Source organism: Amblyomma americanum, chromosome 1, assembly GCF_052857255.1.
Source record: "Amblyomma americanum isolate KBUSLIRL-KWMA chromosome 1, ASM5285725v1, whole genome shotgun sequence".
Classification (NCBI taxonomy): Eukaryota; Metazoa; Arthropoda; class Arachnida; order Ixodida; family Ixodidae; genus Amblyomma; species Amblyomma americanum.
Window position 1 is genome coordinate 408,483,790 of NC_135497.1, and position 9,305 is coordinate 408,493,094.

Here is a 9,305-nt window from a genome sequence, read left to right on the forward strand (position 1 = left end):
ACGCTGGCCGCGGCAGTGCGTCGAACTGTAGACGGAGCCTTTTCACCAAAGCAGCGCGCGCGCGCTTGCGTTACGTCGGACTATATTCGCGCCTTCACTAAGAAAACAAAGTTCTGAAGACGCACGGACATTAAACCATCAGTTGCGTGCTTTCTTAGTTGTAACAGTGCTTAGCGCACAAGTAGATATGGATGACCACTTTCGTCCATGCCGACTAAATATTTTGTAACTCTAATTGGTTTTGTAAGCCCACGTAACGTGCACGTAATTGCACTAGTCCGCTTTGCTATTCGGATGCTAGACAGCGAAACCAAAATAAGAAGAAATTCATTGGAATTATTTACTAGACGTATTCATATTCTACATGGCAGTTTATATTCACTTATGTCTTGTGCTTACACAGAACGTACAGCCGAATGTGTCTGTACTGCTTTGATGATTGCGCACCTTAGGCCAATCTTTGGTAATGTATACATGGTATTGTCGAGCATTTTTCGCTCTCTCAACACCGCCATTTAGCCTCAGAGCACTTCCTTTTGAATAATTTGGAAGGGCGCATTTTGCGAGCAAGGGAAAAAGAGAAGCTTCGAAACATGGCGTCTCACCTGCACCGTTGCCGTATCAAACTCTGCGCGTTTCGCTTGCCACGCTAGCTTACCAAAACCACTGCGACACGAATCAACTGCGTCAGCACTTTTTCAAACGGCACCCGTCGTCTGCACTGGCCCAAACATAGCGCTATCGTTTTCAAACGCCGCGCCATTTATACCATAAGCGCTCTTGTGCTAGTGTCATCATCAGCAGCCAAATTTGCTTGCCAACCACTGTGTTGCAAACTTACAAACGTAAAAACCATTGTGAAATCTTGACAACTTAGTGTGTGTACGTTATTCAGTGTTAGCAAAGCTAAAATGCGAGCATTTAAAAGTGCTGGCTTGCATTTCGACATGTTTTTTTTTGTTTTGCTTTCAAATATGCTTGCTATGGCAGTACTGGCGTTGACCGCTAGGGGACCATAAAGCGTTCGACAAGATGGCCGCCTCCATGCTGCTTGTGTTACATTTCAAAACATCGCGAATAGTTCCCAAGACGTAAGCTTACGAAGGGTAGGTGAACGTTTCAGGTATATCAAGTGATTCAGTGCGTACGATTGTTGGAAATATGGCGCAGAAGTTTCGTAGCTGGCCTTACATGGCAGGCAAGTGCGTGAGCAACGAGTGCTAGAGTGGAGTAAAGCTTTGCTTTTACTTGAACATTAAGTACCAGCAGGCTGTTTTTTTGAATGGTGGAGGATGAGCTCTACACGAAATACAAACCTTTGACGGCACTGATGCTCATTAATTTTAAACGTCAGGTCCGGTGAGTTGCACCGAGCATTGTATGTTTTATTTCTGTGTGAATTAAACTGCAGTGAGCCTTTCGTCTTGCCTCTCGCGTCTGCATGCTACTTTGCACTGAAAGTTGTGTCAGTTAAAGAACTGTGCAGCGAGTCTTTCGCCTTGCCTGTCACGCGTCCCGGTTACTTTGCTGTGGAAGTTGTGTGGGTGTGAATTCCTGGCGCTCAGTTGGGCTTCAATCTATAATAGTGCCACAGCGAAAATGTAGGATCGTTCACCAGTACGCAACGTGAACGATCACGCCAGGATATCGCGGAGAGTTCGGAATATTGGTAGACCTGCTAGTTTTTCGCTTTCAAACGAAGGCATTTTTTGTTTTATTTATTTTCAATATTGCACAGAGCATGGTCTTCGACGGCCAAGTCAAAGGCAGATGGCCTGAGCCTAACAAGGCCCCACTACCGATGTAATTCTCGGCAGAAAATAAAAGAGAAAAGCGCTACGAACCAAAGTACATAGCTAGATATTACCTTGTGCCTATGATGTCTGTGTCCACTTACCACAGCACCTTTCTATTGCAGACATTCCTCTGGCATCATGGGCTCAGTTAACATGGTTTTGCAAAGGCAATAATGGGCTGTTTTGTGCTACTGTTTGTGAGGTGCCAATATTTAAGTGTGCCAAGAACTTCTACTGTCATATCGACTGCACAATGAAGTTTTCACTCTTTCACGCATTGCTATGCATGGCTATACGTGGGGATCACATGTTTTGTCATTTGAAAAATGCACAGCAATTACGTGTGTGCTAATACGACCATGGGTGTTTCCGCCACCTTCTAACGCTTAATCTGGGACTGTTTTGTTAGTTAGACTGCAAAGGAATTGGGGCTGATGCTGCTTATACCGCCTCATCATTTAATTCCTCATGCATTTAAGTTTTACGCTGCAGCTGTGCTATAAATTGCTGTGCACCTAGCCAAAGCAATCATTGCCCTTCCGTCGTGAATTCTCAACAGGAGATTCATTTAGTCAAAACACTCACACGCTTCTAATAGGAGTATTATGTGCGGAGGGCGTATACAGAAAGCGAAGGAGAGAAAAAAGCCGCATACATGTAGGACATCACTTTTTTACAGAGAAGCTCTTGAGCGCATGTTCCTGCATTCAACGTCTTAACTGATTGCTCATTCCTCCACTCTTGGCGTGGCAGGTGGTAGCAGAGTGAAACGCCACCTGCCAGGGAGAGAGTGGAGGAATGGGCAACTGGAAGGTGGCTAGCAGTGTAACACGTCACCTGCCAGTGGTGGCAAGTGGCATTTGAAGAGCTGCACTCAAATTTCACATTACCCACTGTCATATTTCAAACTTCTGAAGCTTCACCATGAATGGGTTACACAAAAGGCAAGCATGTAGGAAAGAAGTTACAGAACTGCACGTGGTGCAGAAAATCATATGTAATACAATATAAGGCTTTGGAGAATAGTACACAACACATTATATTTCTGCTGTTTAAATGAACATTTAAAACATGACTAACAAAGTACAAGACAGCACAAAATAAACCAGGAAAAGCATAACAGCTCTTGGTGATTTAAGACTACAGGGTCATTAATGGAAGCGGTGTGATCAGAAATATCATTCCAGCAGCTTATGGTTTTCAGGAGGGCTGTCAAATTAGCAGCAGTGGTGCGACCGAATAAGTGCCTAAAGCTGCTGTCTTTATAAAGACAACGGGATGCACAATGTGGTTCAGCTAGGGGAAGGTTAGTAGGATGCCTGATTTGGACAAAGCAAAGCAATCTTCGTACGTAACTCTAGTGTTTGTAATTAACTTTAGTGAGTGATAGCGGTAACTTAACATTAGTAACGCTTGATTACTGGTCATATTTTATGGTTAGAAAATGTGCTGTGCAGGTGTGAATTCACTTGAACAATTGTATTAAATAGGCTTGGTGTGGTGACCACATGGGGAACGTGAATTCAAGTTGGGCAAGAACAAGTCTGATATGCAAGTTTTCAAGTGGTTAACAGGGCATCTCAAAGATTACGTTTTAGATAGCTGAGAGTACGGCGATTTTAATTATGCCAGGCTTCAAGGTATTTATATGGAGGCACGTATGCACAAGGGTTAAAATTTAATTTTTTTTTGCTTGCCATGTTGGCCAGGTTTGGAACTGCCGACTATATTCTGGTCTTACAAAGACGAACATTTCCTGAACACGCATCTGTTTCTTCAGGCAAACTGCAGCCCACATTTTGGTCTGACCAAGAGTCTCAAACTCGTTTTGCCATGCAAGCCAGACTGTAGTTGTACCACTCGGGTATGTGATTTTGTGCAGGGAAGTAGGATCAAGGGAAGGGGGTGTTGCATTTTTGTAACAAAGCGTATCTTCCTTTGTAGTGGCAGATGTCCCTGGTGTTGAAGCTGTGCGGTGCAAGCTGCATCTGCAAGAATGTCTCTTACATGTGGATACCATCTACACACTTTAGAATTTTGGAGGAACCTATCTTGGCTCTGTATTATATGCTCAAGCACATGTCTGGAAGTAAAATTATCATGGCTGGTGACCTGAACCTTGCTGGTATAAACTGGAACACACTGAATACCGCAAATATAAGAATATAAGATTTTATGTTCACCTTTAGCCTCAAATAGCATAATGAGTTAATTGTCATATATACAGGTGATTCTCTAATTTACAGTCATAGATCGCCGGGAGTCCTTGTACCCTTTCTGGCGCGGTGGTGCAGCGGTTAAGCGATGCGCCACTGCCCTGTGATGGCAGGTGCTCCCAGCAGTGGGCCTTCTGCGGCCCCGGTTGCTCTTCCCGAGCGACCAATCATTCCTTTAACTGGCCCATGCCATGGTAGGCACTTGGCTCTTTTCCAGTGGGCAGGCTGTGAGGACGGTGCAAGGTTACATGACCTAAGTGGCCCATCTGCCTCCTAGGTTGCTCTGTGCGGACCACCTGCCAGAGCCATGCCAGTGTTTTTTTTTTTGCTCACAACGCTGACACCAGATGTTCTGGATAACGGGGCCATTAATGCTATCACGTTAATATAAAGACAGATAGCAGTAGACAGTCATGTTCATTTGAGTGCATTGTTTGCACAGAAGGCACAGAAAAATGGAAGGGTCACGACTATAGCTGGAGGTAACATTTCAGACTGGCTTCAAATTTATCATGATCAATGGCACATGCAATGGTACCAGGCAGTTGATTCCATTAACGAATGGGGTGGAAAAAAGGTGAATGAAAAAAGCAAATTGAGGAAAGGTATGTGCATCTCTCAGTTGGTGATCAATGCAGGTAAAAACACGACAGGTTGGTGTGATATGGCACAAAGCGAAGTAAGAGTGACTATGGTATTATTTGTGAAAAAGGAGGGAATGGAAAATATTTGCTGTCCTTTGAGCAGAGGTAAGTTCAGATATTTGTTTCATTTCTTTGATACTCAGTAATTCTTAGATATAAATTGGGCAGGCTCATTCTCCAAACTCCGATTTTGTTAGTATATGTGCATCTGTTAGAAATCAAGGAGGTATATTCCATTTCAAGCACACTAAATGATTCTATGTTAAAAGCATTATGTCTGGGTTTCATTAACCAAGGTTGCATTGAAGGAATTCAGATGCTTTCGATGCCTTGTTGAAGAGGTCATGGTACCATTCTTCAGACTCAAATTGTTTATTGCATGTAGTTTGTTAAGTATATCTGAACAAGTAGGCGAGATATAGGCTGATTTGGTGCGACAAGTAATTTGTATTTAAGTTATCCTGAACCGTGTGAAAGTCAGGCAACACTGGTGCACCCTCGATCTGTGACGCCATAAACCAATGGTCATGTGCTTGCCTGCAACTGAACTGCGCATAGTGAGGATAGGGCAGTGGGTTGTTTATTGTTCATGCTAGGGGTGAAGAAGGGGTGTTGGCAAGAGAATGAGGAGCCCACACCCCACAATAGGGGGACAAAAGACAAAGGCAACAAAGGCCTGTGTCCTGTTTCATGTCTGATCTTGGAGACTTCACTGCAGTGTGCCACGGCGGGACTTGAATAGGTGCATGTTGTGCTCCACACTGACTGTGCGCAGCAGTTTTGGAGATGATGACAGTGCTAACGATTTATGACGTCACTCAGGCTGCATCTATATGGCCGTCACTGCCATCGGGAGGGGATTAGAACCGATAACTTCTAATTGCAATTTCTAGCTTTCCAGCTGAAAAATGTGCACATAGGGCCGTACGCCTTTTTTATGTATAGTTAATAATGCCGTGGCCAGTGGCAGTAACATATAGGCCAATATCATTATTGTGTACATGTTCCAAGGTTCTTGAGCACATTATTTTTAATCATATCTCGACATTTGTTGAACATAATAATCTAATCGACAGCAGGCAACATGGGTTCCGAAAAGGACTCTCCACAGTAACAGCACTCCTGGAGCTAACTCACGATTTTGCAACAGCCATTGACATTCAAAGCCAAATCGACATTATATTTCTTGATTTTGAAAAGGCTTTTGATCGCGTCTCTCACCCTAAACTTCTTTCAAAACTAGAACCGCTGCTGAAAAACAATTCTCTTCTTGCATGGATCGAAGCTTACCTATGTGGCCGATCCCAATGCGTCAGAATAGATCACGTGTGCTCTGCTCCTGCGCCTGTCAAGTCCGGTATACCGCAGGGATCTGTTCTCAGGCCCTTATTCTTTTTAATATTTATTAACGACATAGTTCATAACCTACCCGTTAAAATCAAGCTATACGCCGATGACTGCATAATCTATCACGAAATTCACAACTCCAGCGATCAGGCTCTACTTAATAGTGCCTTAGCAAGGATTGCAACCTGGTGATCAGACTGGCAGATGTCAATAAACACAAAAAAATCTGTTGCGATGACCGTAACACGCAAAAGGCAGCCATTAAATTTCTCCTATTCCATAGGCAGCAGCACTCTCGCAGTGGTAAACAACTATAAATACCTAGGCATAATCATAACATCGGATCTAAGGTGGAATGAACATATATCGGATATTGTGAAGAGGGCCATGCGGAAATTAGGTTATTTAAGAAGAACTCTGCGACAATGTACAAACGAAGTTAAACTAATAGCATATAAAACCTTAGTTCGACCAGTTCTAGAATATGGATCAATTGTTTGGGACCCGCACACTCGTGGCAACATAGACAAGCTCGAATCTGTACAAAAGAAAGCAGCTAGGCTTATATACCGATCATATAGCTGGCGTACTTCCGCGAGTACTCTAGTAAAAAAGGCAGGTTTAGACAATTTACAAAAACGGCGTCAGTATGATCGATTAAAATACATGCACTTGCTGTTTCATGATAAACTAGGTATGAGAAAACACGATTACATAGAGCCTGTACACCGACGAACCACCCGATCGCATCATAGCAAAAAACTTAAAGATTATTCCTGCCACACTCAAACCTTCGCTAACTCTTTTTTTCCGAAAACTGTCCGTGAGTGGAACCGGCTTCCGGCCAGCATTGTAGAATGCCCTACTACTGAAGCATTTATGAATGCTGTCAGAATGCGGTCAGATAGTAATTGATGATTACGGAGTGTTCTTGAGATTTTTTGGGGGGGTTTCTGCACGCAACTTTCCTTCATCTATTTTTGCTTGTGAGTGCATCTCATTTGTTGAAGGCAGCGTGTTGTGCCTTGATTCGTTTTGCGCATGTCACTTATGTTTTTTTTTCTTCTCCCGCTCCTGCTTACAGCCTCACCTAGAGGCTAGCAGTACTGTGTAAATAAATAAATAAATAAAATCATGATTTGTGGGGAGAGCATGTCATGTCCCCTTTAATAATCGCGTCTATGTGATTGTTCCAAGAAAGGTCGGATGTTATGTGAACCCCGAAATACTTGATGGTGGGTACTGATTCTATGGCAACATTGTTCAGAGTGTAATGGCATGGTACGATGCTATATTGTGAAATTGAAGGGTGTCAAAATCGGAGGCAAGCATAGCTTTTCAGAACCTGTATGAAGCCTCGAGATATCGAACATGAAAATAGCTTCAGAGAACTCAAGTTGGGTTTTCTCACGTTGCATATCGAAAATGGGCGGTTTTAGAACATAGGTGATGTAAGCAACGCCCTTTTATGAACATGTAATGTGGGAAAGGCAATTTTTACGAGCTGCCAAATGCATATTTTCTGTGGTCCATATCTCGAATTACGATTCTGTTTCAGAAGTTTTTTAAACTGGGTTTACCTCTTATGTTGAAGGCCTTCAATTTGTCAGTATAATCTTGTGCCCTGAACAAAAAAAAATTTAGAGGTTCCATTTATATTGGTTAATTACTCATTATTTCGTTGTGTTCTGTTATGTACATGATGTCTGCCTTGCTGTATAATCAACCTGCATAGACGTACCTTTCGCTGCTTTTCAAATAAAAATCTGTATTGAATAATTTGAAACAACAAGTTTGTGTGTATGCATATATAAACGCATGTGTGTAGAAAGATTCTACAAAAATGCCTGGTGCAGTCATTTCATCCTTTTGCATGATGAGGTCCTCCTGCTTCTTCTGGCACCATTTAGACCTCAAAATCAAAATAAGGTGGCTGCTAGCTCACTGCGACAACATGGCAGAGTTTCTCTTCTGTGTGTTGCAACAAAAAGAGAGTTCAAATAAAGGTCAAAGAATAACTGCAGAACTGCTTGCTGGTCAGCAGAATGACAGCATAATAGTATGACTGCAATAAAAACACCTGGGCATATGTGCTCTTTTCACACCTGTAAAGCAGACTTGCAGTGTGCAGAAGCATTTTTTTGAAGTGATCATGTGGTTGTGAGGCACGATATCCCACCCAGTGGTAACGGGAGCAACTTTATGAAAACAGGCAAGAACAGAAAACTTGATGCTGTTGGTCCTGCGGGACGACATGTTTGCTGTCTACATGAATTATGCTGCTATCTTCTCTGTCCTATTGTGGACATCCAAACCCGGATCTGTACAAATAAATAATACAACAAAAATATGTGATCATGCCCTCCTTTATTTGATACTGCCAAAACAGGTCCCTGACAGGGAGGTCCTGGCAAGGCAGTCATGTTCAAGCACTCTGCAATGAAAAACAACAGACTATAATGTAATCAGCACAAATAACTGTGCACAATAACATCACAATTGGGTTAAAATGAAACAGTATAAGCAGAAATGTATAATATATACACAGAAAGGGAAAAAACATAAAGCAGTAATATCATATAGCGGCTACAAAACACCACGCAAGAAGTATACAAAAAACAGCAACAAAATTACCATATCCAAAAGGAGGAAAGAATAGAAATTTAAAACACGATAAAACAGCCGGAAGAAATTTTGGAATCCTTTGAAACAAGAAGGAAACCATCATGCAAAGGAGAAACAAGGCTGTAAAAGTTTTAATCGGTACCAAGATAAAAAAAAGTCACGAACTGGTTTGACTGAGGCATTGGTTCGTGCTAGAGCCGTACCTCACTGGCCTGCAAGGTAGCCTTGAATATGCAACTGGAAGAAAAATGTGCTTAAAAAAAGGACCAAATCTGAGAAAAAAACTTGGAGATGAAGAAAAAAAGTGCTACCAGGCATTCCACATCTGGTTATCAAGCAGTTACCGCACGCTACAGAATTATCCAAAACTGTTCTGTACTTAGATGAAGCAAAAGGACCGGAGCATAGATATTTAGGGCATTGGCAAAAGTAGTGAGAAATTCCATCTACTTGACTTCCACTGGGGCAAGCAGATTTAGGAAAGCCCAGTTTTAGTATTAGGTGTGACGGTCCCTTCAACTGCCCCAGACATGAGAAATGTCTGCGCTTTACAGCATACAGCATTGTAATAAGGGAGTATTTACTCTCTTACAAATCTACTCCACCTTGAGGGATTCTCCTAAACATTTGACCAGCATATAGCATTACACACGTTCACACCATGCAAGTGGCAACAG

The 9,305-nt window shown here is 42.4% G+C and overlaps 1 long non-coding RNA gene across 1 annotated transcript; it reads left to right on the forward strand.

The window, feature by feature from the left end:
- Positions 1 to 1,021: 1,021 nt before the first annotated feature.
- On the forward strand, positions 1,022 to 3,909 carry LOC144115790 (uncharacterized). Its single transcript, XR_013311550.1, has 3 exons — positions 1,022 to 1,106; positions 3,577 to 3,660; positions 3,747 to 3,909. It is a non-coding gene; the product is annotated as an uncharacterized LOC144115790 (long non-coding RNA).
- Positions 3,910 to 9,305: the final 5,396 nt, after the last annotated feature.